This window comes from Typopeltis vanoorti, chromosome 20 (genome assembly GCF_054136105.1).
Source record: "Typopeltis vanoorti isolate ZY-2024b chromosome 20, IOZ_Tvanoo_1.0, whole genome shotgun sequence".
Lineage (NCBI taxonomy): Eukaryota > Metazoa > Arthropoda > Arachnida > Uropygi > Thelyphonidae > Typopeltis > Typopeltis vanoorti.
Window position 1 is genome coordinate 68,707,211 of NC_143568.1, and position 21,569 is coordinate 68,728,779.

Consider the following 21,569-nt stretch of genomic DNA (forward strand, 5'->3'; position numbering starts at 1 on the left):
TGATACAATAACCTGCCTGTGAGGAACCATTAGTTGCTCAAAACCAAATGAATTTCCACTCAAATGTAGTGTCGCACATGAAACAGCGGAGTTCTGAGTTCCAAAGTACTTTAGAGAAAAAACGTAATGAAAGAGAATATACTCATCCTCACAAAGCTTTAAAGAATACTTTTGCAGGCTTAAGATACCACATCCTCCTTGATATTATCTCTGCCTTGAATGTGGTAAGGAAGCTTACATGCCAGTAATACCTAAGCTACTGATAGGCTCTCCCTAGCTGAACAAGTCAAGGAGTAGATGCCAGACTTAGATATCCCAGTCCAGGTTGGGGATTTTGCATAAATCTATATAACTAATCATCAAATTCCTGCCATGTACCCTCAAGGGGGTGTACAGGATATGATAGTACTACATGAAAAATTTACATCATTACTAACTTCCTATCTACAATTTTCCTCCAAATCAGTCTGTTACTTGTCAAGACTCCAACATTACCAGATCTTATATTTCTATCGTCTAAGGCACTTTGTATCATATCAATCCACCTATATCTTGGTCTTCTTCTGGGTCATTTTCCTGCCAACTTGGCAGAGAACACTTGTTTGCTAATCTTTCCTCGCCCATTCTGTTTAAGTGACCATACCACCTGAGATTAGCTCTGCTAATGCATTCCTGAATGCTGACAATGTCAAGTTCTTTCTTAATATCCTTGTTTTTAATATGATATTGCCATTGATGCCATCTGTTCACGCCTCTAATCTTTCTCAGGACTTTCATATCTGCGGTCTCTAGTCTTTGGTCAAGTGTTTCACTTGACCCAGCTCTCAGATCCATAAGTTAAAAATGGTTTGAACACTATCTTGTGTACAGCTAATTTAGTGTTCCGACTAATTTCTCTCTTATTCCATATGAATTTATTCAATTGACTTCCTACCATACCAGCTTTGTTTGATTCTGTTGTCTATTTCCCTGTTTAATTTACCATATTCATTAAAAATAGTGCCTAAGTAGCTGAAATGTTTACTTGTTCCACAGATTCTCCATTGACAACACAGTTGACATTTTCAATGATTCTGACTATTTTCATTGTCTTTGTCTTTTTATTGCTGACCTTCATACCATATCTATTAAAACAGTTATTCATTTTAGTGAGAGAATCTTGCAGACGTGTAGCGGATTTATTTAGAAGTATAACATCATCCACATAAAGCAAAGAGCTGACATTAGCATCTCCAATTTTGATATCATGTTTAATACCACTTTCCTTCATAATGTGATCCATATAGATAACGAATAACAGAGGTGATAATGTACATCCTTGTCTCACACCAGATTTAACATTAAACCATCTTCCTGTACTTCCTTCAATTCTAACTGCTGACTTACAACTCAAATAAAGACTAAGTATTGCTTGATATAATGCCCCATTGACACCATATAACTGTAGCATATTGAATAGCTTCTCTCTTGGCACCTTGTCATATGCCTTTTCCAAATCGACAAAACTTAAATACAGATCTTTGGTATATTCCCATGATTTTTCCACTATTTGTTGTAAAGTGAAGATCTGATCCTGATAGCCTCTATTTGACCTGAATCCAGCTTGTTCTTCATCAAGCTTTTCTTCCACAATTCTTCTCAACCGTTTCTCAAGTATACTTGCATAGATCTTGCCAGGAACACTCAATAGGGATATAATTCTGTAATTCTCACATTCAGTTTTATTTCCCTTTTATATATGGGTACTATGAGAGCTCTACTCCAATCATTCCGAATTCATCCCTCTGCCCAGGCATTCTGAACTATGCAGTGCAGCCACTATAAGACTTTTATACCACCATACTTCAGCATTTCTGGTCGAATACTCCTGCTGCCTTTCCACATTTCAAGCCTTTGATGGATTTTTCTACTTCAAGTATGGATATGTATTCCTGACTGCATGCCTGGTCAGTGTTTTTTTGTCACTGTGATGTCATCACTGCTTGTTTCATTTAGCAAATTTTCAAAGTAATTACTCCATACTTCAAGGATATCTTTTTCTCGCGTTTTCATTTCACCTTTATCATCTCTAACTCCTTTTACAGCACACTTTCCTCCATTCCTAAGCTTCTTCAACAACCTCCAGAATATTTTGCCACCTTCTTGATATTTATTTTCTATATTCTTGCCAAAGTCCTCCCATGACTTTTGTTTAGCTAGTTTTACACAGTGTTTAGCATTCTTGCATTTGTCTCTATATTCTCTAAGAGCACAAGCTGATTTATTTGCCAGGAACTTTTGATATGCTTTCTTCTTTTCCTTCACTGCCTCTTTAACTTCCTGTGTCCACCATGAAGTTCTAATTTTTCAATCCTTGCCGACAACTTCACCACATGCCTCTGCAGCTGAATCAATCAGGGTTTTCTTCAAGGCTTGCCACTGAATCTCCAAGGTTTGGTTTCTGTTCTCAAACTCTTTCATTTTCTTTTCAATAATATTTCTGTATTTTAGTCTACAGTATACATCTGAGAGCTGCTCAACTTTTATTCGCTTTAAAACTTTCTTACATGTCATTCTTTTCAATATGAAATTCAATTTTTTCCTGCTCAAGACTAAATAGTGATCACTTCCAATTTCAAATCCTCTGTACACTCTGGTGTCCTGCACCAGGGAGAAAACATCACTATCAACAATAACATAGTCAATGAGACGTTTCTTATTCCTTGCTTCTTCTCTCCATGTGAATTTGTGCACATTTTTATGTTGGAATATGGTGTTAGTAATAACCAGTCCATGTCCTGAGCAGAAATCCAACAGGTATTTGCCATTATTATTAGCTTTACTCTTTTTTCCCAAATTTTTCCCAAAACATTTTTGTATGTCTGACAATCACTTCCTACTCTGCTATTTAGATCCCCAACAAGGACCAACTTTTCCTTTTTCATTGTGTCAGTAGCTTTCTCTAGAGCCTCAAAAAATTCCTCCATTTCTACCTTAGTAGAACCTTCTGTGGGACCATAGGCACAAATAAGTCTCATTGTACAGTTCCCCATTCTGTTATTTGCCCGCATCACTCTACTTGATGCTGCCTGCCGTTCAAGAAGATGAGCCTCGTATTTTTTGTTGAATACTATGGCTACCCTTCTTTTCCTTGATTGTCATTGCCTGAATATAACATTTTGTATTTATTGCTCAGAAAGATCTCACCAGTTTTTGTCTTTTTTGTTTCAGTCACCTCTATCATGTCATTCTGGTACTTATCTAATTCCTCAGCTAGCTCCATTTCTTTGCCATTCAGGTTTCTTATGTTGATAGTATTGATCTTTAACTCCAGTGATGTTGAGTTGGGATGTGTTTTCAGATTTGTGCCAGTAGCTGACTTTTCGCTGTTCACCCTGGTTCCCTTGCAAAAACAAAGGGACCTTGTTTAACTGGGCGACGCCCCTTCCAGCATGAAATTTTGTCATGTTGTACCATCATTTTGTATTTTGGTTTAACCAATAGGAATACAATTTGGTTGGCTAAATCCCAAATTGCCAGCCCATCCTCATTCGTTCAGTATCCAGGTAGATACTCAACAGGGTGCACCACGAGAAGGTGAGGATTAGACATTAGGTCAGAAGCCCTGATCGGTTCTCCGCATTCCTTTCAAGGCTATGTGGAGGTCTCCTCTCAGTTATACAGCTTTGACCCTTAAGCACCCCCATCTCTATAACTAAGTGACTTCAAATAGAAAACTGATTGGAGAGAAATAACAGATTAGGATAATAAATAGAAAAACAAAATACAAAAGCAAATTTTTTGTAAATAACCAAATTATAAGTTAAATTAAAAACAAACAGCAATTACTTAAATATTTTAGGAGTATATGTCTGTGAAAATGATAGAAAAGTGTATGGATTCTGAATAGGTTTATGAGGGTGATAGAAGCAAGAAACCTCAATGCTAGGGCTGGAAATAATCCAATCACAAATATTACATAGGTAAATACAGAGAAATTTGCAATAAATGATAATGATTAAGAACTATTAGACTTCTGTATTTTCGATAATTAAAAATTATATGCTTTTTCTAGAAAAAAATATACTTGGAATGGTAGATGAACAAGATCTATAATTGACTATCATTACTAATCATAAATACTTCCAAGCCTCCACTTATTTATTCTTATGGAGAAAAGAATATAATGCAGCTAGATTAATGTCTAATCCAGAAACCAATGCAAGGTCTCATCCATCACCTTGTGGATATCTTGGAGGTTACCATGAAATGGCACCTTGGGCAGTCATTCACAATATGAGTGATCGTCTGGGCTATGGGGGAACAGTCACAATAATGGTGGTCTGACAGTTCCATTTGTGTAGTAAGTAGCCACATATGTCTCAGTTAGTTCTGATCTTGTTGCCAGATGACCAGATCTTCCTAGGAAGAGCAAAACCAGACTGCAGAGCACAGGGAGCTATTTATTGGGAGATTGTTGGACCAGTGTTCTCTCCACATGTTAGCTTGATGGTAAGGCAGCTGAAGAGAGTTCGTCCATGGACCAGAAAGGGCATCTTGATTTTAGGCAAAGACTAGGTGGATTTTTGAGTCCGGTGAAAGGGCAGGAGCAGGTTGCTCATTACTTTATTAAATTCTTTAATTGAGACTTGTTTTCTCTGTATGTTTGGTGGAGCAATGCTGGGCAGGCAGCCAGGAGAGAGGGATACTTCTCATTGTCCTACTAATTGTGTGCATGGTAGAGTTTAGCAGACTGGGGCACAGTATTCTGCCACAGAGAATGCAAGGGCTAGTGCAGATGACCTTAGGACTTCTGCCCTACAACCCCAGGTTGTTACTGCAAGTCTTGAGATGATATTATTTCTCATTTTAATTTTGTTGGACAGGTAGGTGATGTGCCTTTTATACGTTAGGCTTCTGTCCAGGCTCACTCCAAGTTATTTCAGTTGAGTCTCATGTTCTACCATCTTGCTGCAGAAAGAGAGGCTGAGGTGTCGATTTGTCTCTGTTGTTTAGGCAGAATGCTGTGGACACAGTTTTTGTTGGATTTGGCTTCAGGTACCACTGCTTGAAGTACTCTTCCTGGATATGTGCATGTGTGTGTGTGTGGTTCAAGGTTGTTTCCAGGGTGGCAAAGGATGTCAACTGGTGTAAGATCGCTAGGTCATCAGCATACACGTATTTGCTTTAGCTGGTACTCAAGTTGGACATGTAGATGTTGAAGAGTATAGGGGCTAACACAGAGCCCTGTGGGAGACTGTTGTGGAGGAATCTGGGCCTGTTCTTTTTTCTGCCAATATGGACCTGGTCTTTCTGTTGGAGAGAATGGATTTGAAAAGCTGGAAAGTATTTTTGCACCTTATAATATTGCCTAGTTTTAGGAGGGGGCCACTGATTCAGACTGCCATAAGCTGATGTTAGGTCAATGAAAGTGACTCTGGATTTAAGTTTCTTCTGGAAGCCTGTTTCAATCTGTATTGTCAGGGCCAGGACCTGGTCACAGAAATTTCTTCTTGGCCTAAAGCCAGCATATTCAATCGGGAGTGCTATTTCAATGAGTGGTGAAATTCTTTTAAAGAGAATTCTTTCCAAGAGTTTAAAGGTGGAGCAAAGCAGTTCTTGACATTATTTGGATCTTTCCCTAATTTGGTTACAGCAATTATTCTGGCTTCTTATCATAGTTTTGATGGTTCTCCAGTTGTTATAATTTTTGAGAACAGGGCAGGCAGCCATGTTTGACCTCGTTGGTCAAGATGTTTGAGAAACTGGGGAAGGAGACCATCCACTCCTGGGTCCTTGGTGATTTTAAGGCTTCTTGTACCTCTCCCAGAGATACTGGGTGTACAAGTTCAAGAAGTTCAGGGCCCATCTTCAGTTTTTTTCTGATAGTAGATAGTATGGTATTTTCCTGGTAGAGCTGGAACATATCTTGGAAGTGTGATGGAGTTATCTCTAGTGGTTTGTATGTTGTTGGTTCTACCCCACCTAATTTTCTCAGAAGTGAGAAAATTAGGTGGAGTTTTCTGGTTTGTCTTGGTGAAGTCAAGTACAGATGATTGAGATCCATCTGTACTTTCTATTTTTGTCAAGCATTGCTATGAGCTCCATAGCAGTAGTTGGTCTTCAGTTTCTTCATATTTTGCTAAATGTTCCTCAGTTTCTTGCTCCAGCATGGGATGTACTGTTTTCTGCAGCCTCTGGGAACAGAGCTTCGACTGCAGTTTTTATTAGTTTAACAAATCTGGGGTAGCTATTAGGGGTGGGTGGTATTGCTGTAATGGTTTGTTCAATTTGTTTCTCAAATACATTCCAATTTGATCTGCAAAGGTTCCATCTAGCAATTACTGTGCAGTGATGATTGGGATTAATATGCCTGTCTCTATTAGTGTAGGATAGTGCTGGCTGCTAGGCAATCTGTTGAGGATGGTTCTGGTTGCTGACAGGGGGTGGTCTTCAGCATCTTTAGAGATTATGCACAGATCTGGGGTGTAGGTTCTGTTCCATCTGGCTGCGTAGTGAGTGAAAGGTGCCTTCTTGCTTGGCATCGTAGATCAAATATAGCTTACATATATCCATCCAGTTAACCAGCTTATCACTATCTTAGTTGTTGGAGGGCCCCACATGGTGTGATGAAAGTTGAAGTCACCAACATAGAGAGCAGGGTGAAGTGGCAGCCAGTCTATCTGGTAAGGTCACGATTGCAATGGTAGTTTATAGACATTGTAGATGGTGGTATTTTGAATTTTAATGCCTATGGAGTATTCTGTTTCAGGCACACGATGGGTTATGTCTTTGAGTACAGGTTATAAGTTGCCTGGCCATGCTTGGGATGGAAGTTATAAGACACGAGAATTAGGCCTGGGATCTTTAGTGTGTTGACAGCTGTGTTGGTTTATTCATGCTGCTTTCTCAAAAGATTGCCCATGCGCATCAACCCAGATGTGTATGCTGTCTCTAACACCTTCATTACACATGACATACACACTAGCCTATAAGTTTGATACTACCGACCTCATTTTCACTATATCGTCAGTAGATGTGACTTGCGTTCCATCTCCAGTAACTCCCCTGTTGCTCACTAGCCTCATCTATCTGAACATTTTTGAACCTCTCTCTTTCTACATTGCCTGATCTATAGCAATTCAGTTAAAATTTGTGCTTATCTCTACCTCACAGCAAATAGTCTCAAAGCTGTTACATAAAAAGAAAAACTTATTTTATTAGTAATTCATAAGACAGCCACTGAATTGGTAGAAAAACATCTATTTGAATATTTGAAACAAAAAAGAAAATGCAAAACAGTGTGTGCACGTACGCACATGCTTTCAGAAACAAAGGAAATTGAAGAAATACACCCTAATAAAAAAAAAAATGAAGCTAAAACTATAGTAAAGAAAGCTTACCAGGATAGATCTTTAATAAAATTGGAGATATGGAAGAGAAGACATATCCTATACAAATATTATGGAAATTAAATAATGATAAATGAGATACAGCACATAATAGAAGAGAAAAAAATGGGTAGAACATTATAAGAATTTATGGTATGACCAAAATTTGTTAAAAGAAAATAGTAATAAAGAAATTATTGCTGATGTAGAACCAATTAGATAGGATAGACTATAAAAACAAATAAAAAGGTATCAAAATGTCTGGATTAGATTGCATAAATTCTTGTTCTTTGTTCATAAATTCTGTTCTTTCTTGGGAAGTATCTATTTGTATTGAAGCTCCAATTAAAACAGGCTACATGCTAAACTACAAAGCTGAAAATTATGATCGACTTAGAAGAATACTATTTTTGGTCCCATGGTATTGGTTACTGAATGGAAAAAATGTCAGCAATGCATGGGAATCTTTGAAAAAGTGCTTGAATGAGGTGGTATCTGAATGTATCCCTAGTGTTTGAAGAGTAAATAGGTTGGGTGTGAAATGAATGTGCAGCCTTATTAAGCTAGAAATCCACAAGAAGAAGATGACGTGGAAAGAGTATTGTGAGAATAAGAATGAGAGGAGTTATGAAATATATAAAGCTCAGGCCAGAAAAGTAACGAGTATTGTAAGAAAAGCTAAAACGGAGTATGAAAAGAAATTGGCCATGCAAGCTAAAGGCAATCCAAAAGATTTTTATCGTTATGCCTTATGCCGCAAGCAAAAGAAAGAATTAATGTAGAAGAATAACTTTATTGAATGCAGATGGTACACGAGTGTTCGTGTTAAATGTTCATCTGCGCCATTGTTAAATATTCATTGGCCATCTTTGTTACATATTTATTTAATGTTGTTTATACTTTCTTTATTCTTATTTGGTTATTTCTTGATTTAATCCTTTTATATTTTTAACCTTACTCAATTTTAGTCCTACTAGCTGCTCTATTGTTATGTCGCCGTTTCCTCTATATTATATCTGATTCTACCTCTAAATAGCCCTCCTTCTAATCTATTGTCGTGCCCTTAAAATATTAATTCAGATTTATCTCCTCTTTGGATATTGGCAAAATTTATATTATGCTGCACCAGCCAACATCCTATAACAGAGGAGACTTCTGTTCAGGAAAATAATTCTAAATTCAAAAGGGATAGACAATAATTAATCTCACACTAGCACTGTGCAGATTCAGTTAGCAGTCGTGACTCGAATCTCACTTAAGCAATTATATCTAAATTCCTTCCCGCCAAAAGGTTCTATTTCATAAGTGGTGGTTTGAATTCGTAATCAGGAATAAACTCAGGTATAAGGTACAAAACATGTTTATTGGAGAAACATAAAACATTTACAGTTAAGAAAATTCAAATACTCAATGGATCAAAATTCACTCTAAGTTAAGGTTCATACTAAATCATAATGAATCTGAGTATGCTAAAGCCTTCAATTACGAAAGGATAAGATTAAGTGTAAGCATAATACTACCAGGATATAATTCCTTTCACAAGTTATTTACAGAACACGCATTGATCACTTTCATTAATACTCTATCAATAACTATCTTAATTCTAAATTTCATTAAGCAAGCCTAGCCATTCTCAATCAAAATACTGCCTATTAACAATTCTTATTTGTTCCACAGGGTCTTAATTAATTCAATTAAATTCTCACTTAAAAGTTCTCTACTAGTGTCCTTTAGTTTACAATATACACAAATTTCTTATTCTTCTAAGTGATTTTTAACATACAATGAAAATCTTTACATTACCGGATCCTTTCAGATTTCATGCCGCCATCTCATGTAGATCTGGATTACCTTACTGTATATTCTTCAGCCGTCTTTGCGCCTGGCAATGCACTACGCTTTTCTTTTTATCGTTTCCGACTGTGGCGTGCTGTCTATCGCTCCGCAGGAAACTTTCTCCAATGGGACATTCTGCTAAGGCTCGATTCCACATAGGCCGTCATATCGTGATCAGCTCCGCTTGGAAATCTTCAAGCATTCTCAAGAAAAGAACACGCCGTCCGTCATCACCGTAGTCGATCCACCGCTCTCCCAAGACAAACCTCCTAAAACTCGAATCCAGGAACCGAAGAAGAAAAAGCCCCCATAAAATGCCGTGCTTCGTCTTTTATTCACCCTTTACAGGCGCCCTCTATTCGATGTGGTTTTCACCCGCGAACCCCATCGTTCATGCCCCATGGGTGATCCTAATCTCTCCCTAATCTGTTAGGTTACATTATTCCAGGTAGCCGTTCTGACGTCATTTTTTCCGCGTAGGTATAGTCTCCATCGCTACGCTCGACTCATACAGATTATATGCGATTATTCCGGATTACTACTTATAATTTTTCTCAGAATTTCGTAATGTACTAGACAGCTTAATGGGAATTACAAATAACTTAACAATTCCCTTACACAATTCTTACTATTTTGACACAAAATTCTCTGCTTCTCATTTCAGTTATGCAGGAATAACCCTCACTATATGGCACCCATGGACTACACATTATTACATAACATAAAATTATACTTCATAATTATTAGCTGATGAACAGATATCTCCTTAATTAGTAGTATTTATCATGTTAAATCCTGAATAAAGAATTTACTTGTAAAGCTCTCCATTCAGGATCTAACAGTCGGAATCTAAAGAGATTGCTCAGTTAATGAGTGCTCACTTTGCTAAGATATATCAACCAGGTGTATGTAGTATGGTGCACAGTGCTACTGCTATGTTGGATGAAGAGTTAGAGGTTCATGAAAACGAGGTTGAAGAGCTTTTGCATAACCTGTATAAGAATTTGTCAATAGGGACAGATGGAATATCTACCCATTTGTTAAAGGAATGTTCAGCTGAATTGGCTAGGCCTTTCAGCTGAACACATTTGCATAACTTGGGTCTCAGCTCAGGAATGATACCACAGGAATGGAAGGAATGTAATACAGTTCCATTGCACAAGGGTGGTGCACAAACTGATGTGTCTACCAACCTATTAGTATTTCTGGTGTGGTAGTGAAGATTTTAGAGAAGTTAGTAAGAACTCGCATACAGAAATGGGTAGACAATCATTCTATACTCTGCAGGGAACAGCATGGGTTTACTAAAGGAAGGTCATGTTTTAGCAATTTGCTCATATTTTATAACAATGTTATGGCTGAGTTGGATAAAGAAAATGGATACATTATGATAATGTTGGATTTTTCTAAGGCATTTGATAGGATACCACATGATAGGCTGTTGCGTAAAATGGAGAATATGGGATTGGAACATAATCTATTGACTTGGATCAGGGGATGGTTAACAGATAGATATCAAAAAGTGGTATACAGTGGGTGTGAATCTGCCAGATTTAAGGTAACCAGTGGTGTACCTCAGGGTTCAGTTCTTGGGCCATTATTGTTCAATCTATACATTAATGACTTCAAGCAGGGTCTATCATCAGATTTGCAATTGTTTGCTGATGATGCGAATTGTCCTGCCTATCATCAGCAAATGTTTGCTGATGATAGGCAGGACAATCAGGGATGCTACTGATATTCAGCAATTACAAAATGATTTGAATAGGCTGGAAATCTGGGCAAATGAAAATGGCTGTCAGTTTAATGTTAGTAAGTGTAAAGTTATGCACTTTGGCGTGATTAGAGATCCAGCGGCATATTATATTAGCGGAGTTATGCTACAAAAAACTGAGGCAAGGGATCTTGGTGCATTGGTGGATAAGAATTTAAAGTTCAAAGGTCACATAGCAAAAGTTGCAAATACAACTCGGAGGATAATTTCTATGCTGAAGCGAACCTTGACATGCAAGAATAAGGAAGTAATTTTGCCTCTTTATAAAGCTTTGATAAGACCACACTTGGATTACTGTGCTCAGATTTGGTCTCCTGGGTTCCAAGGGGATAAAGAAGCTGTGGAAAGGGAGCAAAGAAGAGTTACAAAGATTATATCCGGATCATGGGATTTAGATTATGAGGACAGATTGCGAGTATGTGGATTATAGACTCTGGTTAACAGGAGAAAGAGGAGTGATATGATAGAGGTCTATAACTTTTGAATGGGTGTTATAGCATTTCAAATGATGAAATTTTTCGTTATATGGAAGGTGGGGAGAGAACACGGGAGCATCCATGGAAGTTAAGGTTGTTGTCAGTCAAGAAAGGGGTAAGAGCAAGGTTTTTCTCTCAGAGAGCAGTGAGTGAGTGAGTGGAATAATTTGCCCTTAGGGGTATGAGTACATCTAGTGTAAATGAATTTAAGGGAAGGTATGATAGCTGGGTTGGATAATTTACAGCATCCCTCAATGAGTCCTTGACTACCTGGAGGTCTCAGATAATAATAATAAATACAGAGCTATGGAGGTCATCATCAAATTCCTGACATGCACCCTTGGGGTGGGGGTAGGATATTATTATTACGGGCAACTCCAAGGAGTCGAAAAACTCATCGAGGGAGGCCCTAACATCATGTCAAGAACAACTATTCAACATTCACACAGTATCTATCATACCTCACCTTGAACTCATTCACAGTCATGGCACCCACAACAGATTCTGGCAGCTTATTACACTATTCACCACTCTCCCTTGCTAACCACATTCTTGCCCAGCTTTCATGTATGGCCCCTAGTCCTCCCACCACCAGTCCTATTCTCAAAAATATCTTCTGAATTAATCTTATAGAAACCCTTCAGTAATTTGAATGTCTCAATCATATCACCCCTTTTCCACCTATCAACCAATTTCTGCAATCCACAAATCTTCAACCTGTTCTCATAAGGTTCATTCCATAGACCTACTATCATCTTGGTCACTCATCTCTGGATCCTCTCCACCTCCTTCCCATTAAGAAAAAACCCTGGTGCCCATATATGGGCACAGTAGTCAAGATGGGGTATTATCAAGGCTCGATACAGAGGAACAATAACCTGTTTGTCTCTGCTTGTTAAAGTATTTTTCAGCAACCAACACAAAAAAAGTGATTTGATGAGCTGATTTTGCCACTTTTGCGATGTGCCTCCTAAACTTCGACTCCCTATCCACCAACACTCCCAAATCCCTGGCCTCGTCAATCTCCTGGAGTACGGTTCCACCAGTGTGATATACTGCTGCTAATCTTTTTACCCCAAATTGCATAACCTTACACTTTTCCACATTAAATTGACATCCATTCTCTTTAGCCCAGTCCTCCAAACTATCCTGCAAAATTTTGACATCCTGTGCACTCACTATTGCTCTACCCAACTTTGCATCATCAATAAACAAATGAACACTTCTTCTCAGATCCTTTCCTATATCGTTAATGAACAAATTGAACAGTAGTGGTCCAAGAACAGAATCCTGTGGCACACCACTAGTCACAGGCCATCTTTTGGACTCTACTCCTGAATAAACCACTCTCTGATATCTCTCCATCAACCGTCCTATCCATCTCACCAACCCTATATTCATCCCCATATGCTGCAGTTTACTGATTAGAATTCCATGTGGTATCCTGTCAAAGGCTTTAGCAAGGTCCAGTAGAATCACCGTAAACCCATTACCCTTATTCAGTTCAGCCGTCACTGTGTTATAATACGTGAGCAAGTTACTGAGACATGATCTACCCTTCACAAAACCATGCTGTCCTGCATACAGTATTCCATATGGAGGTATTATGAGTATAACATGAAAAGCTATATCATTACTAACTTCAGATCGACAATTTTCCTTTAAATTAAACTGTTATCTATCACGACTCCAATATTATCAGATCCTATATTTCTGTCTTCTAAGGCACTTTTTACTGTATCAATCCACCTGCATCTTAGTCTTCCTCTAGGTTTTTTTCCTGTAATCCTGGGAAAGACTTGTTTTGCTAATCTTTCCTCTTCCATTCTGTTTAAGTGACTGTACCAACTGAAATTAGCTCTACTAACAATGTCATGTTCTGTCCCAATATCCTCATTTTTAATATAATACTGCTTGATGTCATTAATTTACTCTCTTTATCTTTCTCAGACTCTCATAAATGTCATCTCCAATCTTTGATCAAGTGTTTGATTTCTAGCCCAGCTCTCAGATTCATAAGTGGTTTGAATAGTGTCTTATATATAGCTAGTTTAGTGTTTTGGATACTTTCTCTCTTATTCCATATAAATTTATTCAAGTCATTTCCTACCATACTAGCTTTATAATTCTGTTGTCTATTTCCATAATTAATTTGCCAAATTCACTAAAAACTGTGTATAATAGCTGAAATGTTTTTCACTTGTTCTATAGGTTCTCCATTCAGAGTATGGTTGATGTCTTCAATGTTTCTGCCTATTTTTATTGCCTTCTTATTGCTGATTTTCATACCACATTTATTACAACAGTTATTCAATTAAGTCAGGGAATTTTGCAGACTTGTGCCGGATTTATTTAGTAGTATAACATCATCTGAGTAAAGTAAAGAGCTGCAGATTAACATCTCCAATTTTGACATCAGGTTTAATACCACTGTCTTTCATGATGAAATCCATATTGATGATGAATAACAGAGGGGATAATGTACATCGTTGTCTCTCACCTTATTTAACATCAAATCATCTTCCTATACCTCTTTTGATTCTAACTGCTGACCTGCAACTCAAATAAAGAGAAGTATTGCTTAATATAATGTTCCATTAACATAAAACTATCATTTTGTACAGCTTTCTTCTAGAAAACTTATATGCTTTTTCTAGATCTACAAAACTTAAATGCAGATCCTTGTTATATTCCCATGATTTCTCAACTATTTTTCTTAAAGTGAAAATGATTCTGACTACCTCTATTTGGCCTGAATCCAGCTTGTTCTTCACCAAGCTTCCCTTCCACAATCCTTAGCTGTTTCTCAAGTATACTTGTATAAATCTTTTTATGCAATTCACTATGAGTAGATTTGCTTGAATGATAAATGCCAGGTTTAAAAATTTATACTAGATGTATTTCCTCTATATGTTATACTAGATGTTTCGTTATCTATATGTCTAACAGCATCATGATGCCCAGAGGTCGCCTAACATAAGTAAAAATGAACAAAAATTAAACTTTTTCCAAGAGCAGTTAATATCTAAGTTGAAAAGACTGGAATCAGTTTTTTCATTCCATTTCAGGGATTGAAGGTTATCATTGTATTGCAGGGCTAGTTCAAGATTATGTGAGCACTTTAAGGAATTATATTAAAGAAAATAATGGGAAGATGACAAATACTTTAATGATGTAAAGCAGATTAAAGCAAAACTTCCACGTGTATCTGAAATACCAGTAGTTCAGGAAATGAAGAAATTTTAAAATTAATATTTGCCTTCTTGATTGAAAAAAGTCTAGGCACATTCTTCCAAAGAAATACTTAATTCTTTGTGAAAATAGGTTATTTTATAAAAATAAAGTGCAATCCGAAATATCTGTAGATGGAATAGTTAACAAAATATACCAAAAGGATGGCATGTTGCCTTCACTCACTAAAAGATAAAATTAACTTTTGAGGGCCACAAGCATAGCAATTTGCTTCTTGTGCTTGCATTGGTGGTATTGATTTTTCAATGTAGTGCTGGCATGGATTTTAAATTAAAATTCAGTGATACAGTACCTTTTAATTTCTCTTTACTGATCTTTAAAAAGACAACTTTCTGGCCTTCAGAAAGACTTTTTCTGGTTCAAAGTCAAATTACTTTCTTTGGAAACAAAAACTGTCACACTTTACAGAAAAGACAAGAAATGCAGGTACTAAAAAGTCATCAATGAAATATATCACATTTTATCCCTGCATGTGATGAATCTCTAACCTCTGGTCCTAGAGCAGTGTTTCTCGAACTTCAGATATCCACATACTCTTTCTTAAATTTTCATTATTACCAAGTAGCCCCTTATCAAATAATAAATAAATAAATAAATAAAGTATATTTCATTGTAAATTTCTATTTTATTTGAATTTATTTCATGTAAACAAAAAATACGATTTTTTTTAATAGAACAAAATTTTGAATAGGTTCCTCTTCATTTCCCGTCCATGAAAATCCACATTTCAAGTAATTCATATCATACTTATGAAGATTTTTCATCTTCTTCCTAGTTGGTTCTCTAGAGATGTCAGACGACATACCCTTATCAATTTCATTTGATCCAGATGCAATATCAATTTTCTTGTTGCTTACAGCTACTTGTATTTGCTATATTGCTCTCTTTTATGGGTTTTATAAATCCAATCTTTAACCAATGATCCATACTTTAGAATTTGAAAGCTAAAAAAATTACTGTATTTATTTGAATATAACTAGCACTTTTCCCCAAAAAATTAAAGCTAAAAAATCGTGGTGCAAGATATATGTGGGGATTTACAGAAACTAAAGTTTCAGAAAAGAACTGCAAATGATGTGACTTACCAAGAAGCTCCTACTCACTATCGCTATTTTTGGTATCAAGAACAGTTTCCTTGTGTGCATCGTCAAAGTCATCTACCCAAATAGCCTCATCTTCATTCCCATTATTTCAAGCAAAAATTACCAGTAATTTACAAGACTTGAAATACGTAGAGCAGCTATGAAGAAGTGCATATGATTGGTGCGGTATTAACAAAAGATGGCACAAACCAAAGACAAATTAGCATTTCAACGGTTGATTGGAAATGCTAATTCTCTTCAACCGAATTCCATAATATCTGAAACACATTCACTATATATTTCTTAGTTTTAACATGTTCATGACAGGGTGGTGTCAAGCAAAACCATATGTTGCCAGTGCAACATATGGTTTTGCTTGAGTCTATACAGCAGTTTCTGTTGGAGGGGAGATGTGATTCATTAGTTAGCGCCGTTTTTAACCCAGTTGTCTCTAATTGCATTGCACTATTTGTTGAGAAATATAATGATTCCATGCGTTAATGATGCATAGCCGAAAATCCCCCCCCCCCCCGAAGACCTTTCGCATATCTCCGGGGGTACGCGTACCACACTTTGAGAAACACTGTTCACTGTCCTATGAAAACTGTGGTTTCACTACGTTACAGATATTGAAGCTACTACTATGAATATATATCTGTTAAGATATTAAAAGATAATTTCTGCACTGGAAATAAAGTTTTAAGTCAAGTGGTCTCAAAAGTCACATTTTTTTTGGTAAGAGATTAAAGATTTATGAGGTTTAAGAACTAATTATTAGGAAATAATTACAATTACTGCAAGATACCTCTTGAATTTATTTTAACCAAGAAGAATAAATTGAGTAATAATGGATATTTATTTGTGAAAGACAAAGAAAATCATTTTGGAAATGTCATCAAGCTAGCTTAATGACATTTCCAAAATGAATAAATAAATAAATAAAAATGCTATTGTGCATGTATTCATACATGATAGTGACAGCATTATCAAGCAGATTAAATAACAATCATGTGGATAACATGGCTGGAGTTGAAGCTGCAAAGTACCTAATGATAATAAAGATTGAGCCTATCCAACTCAAGATGGGACTCATCATATTATCACAAACCTATATAAAAATATCTCCTGCTGTCGTTGCCCAAATGGTACCGCTTTAAAAAAGACTATATGAATAATCCGAAACATAGCAGGACAAGTTCCTCCAAACCCGGAAGGTGTGGTTTAATAAAGGCGATTTAATTATTCTGCCAGAATTGTAAAGTTACACGTGAAAATGAAGTTCGTTTTGTATCTCAGCAACAATGGTCCTAACAGAATGTTCATTTTCTACTCAATGTAATTTACAATTATTGTTGCAATATACAACTTAATACATAAACAGTACTTTTAACTATTCGACCTTTAAGTAGCTGTATATAATTCATGGCATTCTAAACAATAACTTGATTCCTACAATATTTACATTAATGCCTAGAAGAAATGAGGATACATACTAGGATGTATTTTACTTTTGAAGTTTAGTTTTTCTTTTCCTATGAGACATCCTTTCTTTAAGTAATAGAACCAATACACGATACTAATGTGCTTACAGGCCTCTCAAACTCGTGTGTGAGATCAATAAAGAGTAAAAATTTTTTAAATGTTTAAATAAATTCAAAATTTATTGAATATTTAAGGGTCAATGGAAAGTTATAGTTGCTGGCATATTGAAATAGCAAAATAAGTGAACTACAGCATGTATCTGCAACACGAACAATGGACTTGTTTTAACATGTCTACTCTTGAATTTTCAAGCTGCTTTTCTCTTATGAATTTGCATAATCTTAAAAAAAGATTATGCAAATTCATAAGAGAAAAGTTATTAAAAAGTAGCCTTTTTAATAATAGAGGATTATTAAAAAGTCTTCAGTTACATTATAAAAATTGCAAGCACATCAGTGAGAAGCAATTGCAACCTGGAATACAACAGAAATAATATGTTGTTGTTGTTCACTATAATTCGCATTCACATATAGTTCACAATAATTTTGGTTTCGGTTTACTATTTTTGATTTTGGTTTTAGCTCACTATTTTGGTTGAGTGCTGTGTGTTTTAACCATCTCTACGATGTTTATCAACAGTGTTGTGCATTTTTAATGGTGCAAACAAGTTGACATTTGTAGTGTTTTATTCATTTTGTGTAGCTATAAAATGGATACATCTCCAAGAAAGCATTCAAAAATATGTACTCTTTCTCAGCACACATCCATGACTCAAAGACAAATTGCCAATGAGTGTGGTGTTGGTTTGGGTACTGTTAATGCAATTTTAAAGAGATTTAGGGATACAGGTACTTTTTCTCCTGACAGAAAAGGAAAATGTGGATGAAAAAGGAAAACTACACTTACTCAAGATAGTCAGGAAAAGCAAAATGAATCCAAGATTGCCTGCTGTAGACTTAAATAGACTTGGCAGCTAGTGGGATTAATGTTTCTGACATGGCAATCCATCAATGATTGCTGGAAGCAGGGAGGACTTCCCACAGACCAAAAAATAAACAAGTGTTGACGAAGGCTCTGCAGGAAAAGTGGCTCCAGTGGACAAAAGTGTACAAAGATTGGACTGTTGAGAAGTGGAAGAAGATCATATTCTCAGATGAGAGCCATTTCTTTCTCCAAGGATAGTGAATACCCTATTTTGTGAATCAATAGCCGAGAAGACTTCTCCTGCCTACTCTTCAACAAGCTCCTAAACACCCAGCTAAAAATGTGCTCTGGGGGTTGTTTTACGCATGACGGTCCAGGATCACTTGTGCCTGTTGACAGTATGATGAAACGTGACCAATACATAACAATATTTGAGAAAAGAGTGGTCCCACAGATCCAGAATGACAAAGAACGTATCTTCCAACAGTATCTTGCTCACGCCACACTTCAAAAAAAAAAAGTGAAATGCTTCAGTCACCAGGTAACCCCTGAGGCATTAACCCAATAGAAAAACTTGTGACCATAGTGTGAAAAAAAGACTTGGAAAATTAAATTCTGATAGAAAGAAACTTAATACAATCCATTATAAAAGTAGGGTTTTGAGATGCAGAAATAAGAAAAATGTGTTCTACATTGATAGAGTTCATGCCTAAGTGAATTAATGAACTTATTAGGAACAGAAGAGCATACATAAATTATTAAGTAAAGTTGGAGTTTAATTTTTGTACTTATTTTCTTGTGAAATTAAAATCTCTCTTTAAAATGCGAGTGTTCGGATTAATTTGTTCGCTACTGTACTTGAGGTAGAAAAAGCCATTAAAAACGTGAAATGTGGAAAGGCTGGTAGAGTAGTTGATATTCAACCAGAACTGCTCAATTACAGATGCATGATAGTTTTGCAGTGGTTACACTGCATAATTCAGAAGGTCAAATTTCAGATGATTGGAGTAGAGTTCGTAAAGTACCCAATCTATTAAAAAAAAAAAAAAAAAAGGAATAAAACTGAATGTATGAATTACAGAGAAATTTCTCTGTGAAGTGTTTCAAGGTAAGACAGATTTATGCAAGCATACATGAAAGAGACTGAGAAAAATTGTGGAAGAGAAGCTGAGAGAAGAATAAGCTAGATTCAGGCCAAATAGAGGTAGTCAAGATCAAATTTTTACTTTACAACAAAAAGCTGAGAATCACGGGCGTATGACAAGGAAGTTTTGTACATCTGGAGAAGCTTTTCAAAACACCATAGTTATATGGAGTAAATGGAATATTATACAGAGCAATACATAGTCTATATTTAACTTGTCGGTTAGCAGTTAGAATTGAATCAAATATAGGGAGATGGCCTGATATAAAATCAGGTGTAAGAAAAGGGCGCATATTATCTCCACTCCTATTTATCATCTATATGGATCACATTATGAAAGAAAGTGGCATTAAAAGTGATATCAGAACTGGAGATATAAACTTAGCCCTTTGCTTTATGCAGATAATGTTGTACTCCTAAACATGTCCAGCACCAAGTCTTCAGGATTCTCTAATTAAATTGAATTAGCGAATAAATAACAGCTGTAACAAATTTAGCATGAAGATCAGCAATAAAAAGACTAAAACTATGAAAACATGCAGGAACAAAGAAAACATCAGCTGCATTCTGAATGGAGTGCCTATAGAACAAGTAAAATATTTCTACTATTTGGGCCCAGTTTTTAGTGAAGATGGCAAGTTAAATCTGCAAATAGACAACAGAACAAGTAATGCTGGTACGGTGAGATGCCATTTAAATAAATTTATAACTTAAAACCAGTTTTAAGTTATGTATCAGAGAGTTGGGTTAGGAATAAAGCATATGATCAAAGATTAAAGACCTGAACAGATTACATCAGTGGCAGAATCATTAAAAATGAAGACATTAGGAAGGAACTGAACATTGTTTGCATTCAAGAATGTGTGAGAAAAGCTAATCTAAGGTGATATGGCCACTTAAATAGAATGGGTGAGAAAAGGTTAGCAAAACAGACGTTTTATTTTATGCCAAGATGACAGGAAACAGACCCAGAGGAAGACCAAGGTCTAGGTGAATTGATTCAGTAAACAGCGCCTTAGAAGAAGGCGCTGTTTACTGAATTAGTCTGTTGCTTGTTTGCTAACAAGCAACAGACTAATTTGGAGGAAAATTGTTGATAGGAGATTAATAATAATGTAAAGTTAATCATGTAGAGTTATCATCATAATCTGAACATTCTTATGAGGGAACATATCAGGAAATTGATGACTGTTTTACTTAAATTTATAATCATAATTTCTAGGTCTCTTGTAATTTTGCAAGCTGGTTTGGAGATTTGATTTGTTATCTATTATAATTACTAAATCATCATATCATATACACAGATGATTTAGTAATTATGATAGATAACAAATCAAATTAAGGGGTGCTTAAGGGTCAAAGCTGTATAACTGAGAGGAGACCTCCACATAGCCTTTAAAGGAATGCAGAGAACCGACCAGGGCTTCTGACCTAATGTCCAATCCTCACCTTCTCGTGGTGCACCCTGTTGGGTATCTACTTTGATACTGAACGAACGAGGATGGGCTGGCAATTTGGGATTTAGTCGACCAAATTGTATTCTTATTGGTTAAACCAAAATAAAAAATGATGGTACAACATGACAAAATTTCATGCCAGCTGGGGCGTCGCCCGGTTAAACAAGGCCCCCGTTGTTTTCGCCAGGGAACCAGGGCGAACAGCGAAAAGTCAGCTACTGGAACAAATCTGAAAACAAACCCCAACTCAACATCACCAGAGTTAAAGATCGGTACTATCAATGTAAGAAGCCTGAATGGCAAAGAAATGGAGCTAGCTGAGGAATTAGATAAGTACCAGATCGACATAATAGGGGTGACTGAAACAAAAAAGACCAAAACTGGTGAGATCTTTCTGAGCAATAAATACAAAATGTTATATTCAGGCAATAACAATCAAGGAAAAGAAGGAGTAGCCATAGTATTCAACACAAAATACAAGGCTAATCTTCTTGAATGGCAGTCAGTCTCAAGTAGAGTAATGTGGGCAAATATGAGAATGGGGAACTGGACAATGAGACTTATTTGTGCCTATGGTCCCACAGAAGGTTCTACTAAGGTAGAAGTGGAGGAATTTTTTGAGGCTTTAGAAAAAGCAACTGACACAATGAAAAAGGAAAAGTTGGTCCTTGTTGGGGATCTAAATAGTAGAGTAGGAAATGATTGTGAGACATACAAAAATATTTTGGGAAAATTTGGAGAAAAGAGCAAAGCTAATAATAATGGCAAATAT

The 21,569-nt window shown here is 36.3% G+C and overlaps 1 protein-coding gene across 2 annotated transcripts in view; it reads right to left on the reverse strand.

The window, feature by feature from the left end:
* Positions 1–21,569, reverse strand: part of gpp (DOT1 like histone lysine methyltransferase grappa) — a 282,498-nt gene that overhangs the window by 167,893 nt on the left and 93,036 nt on the right. The gene's annotated exons all lie outside the window — the stretch shown is intronic.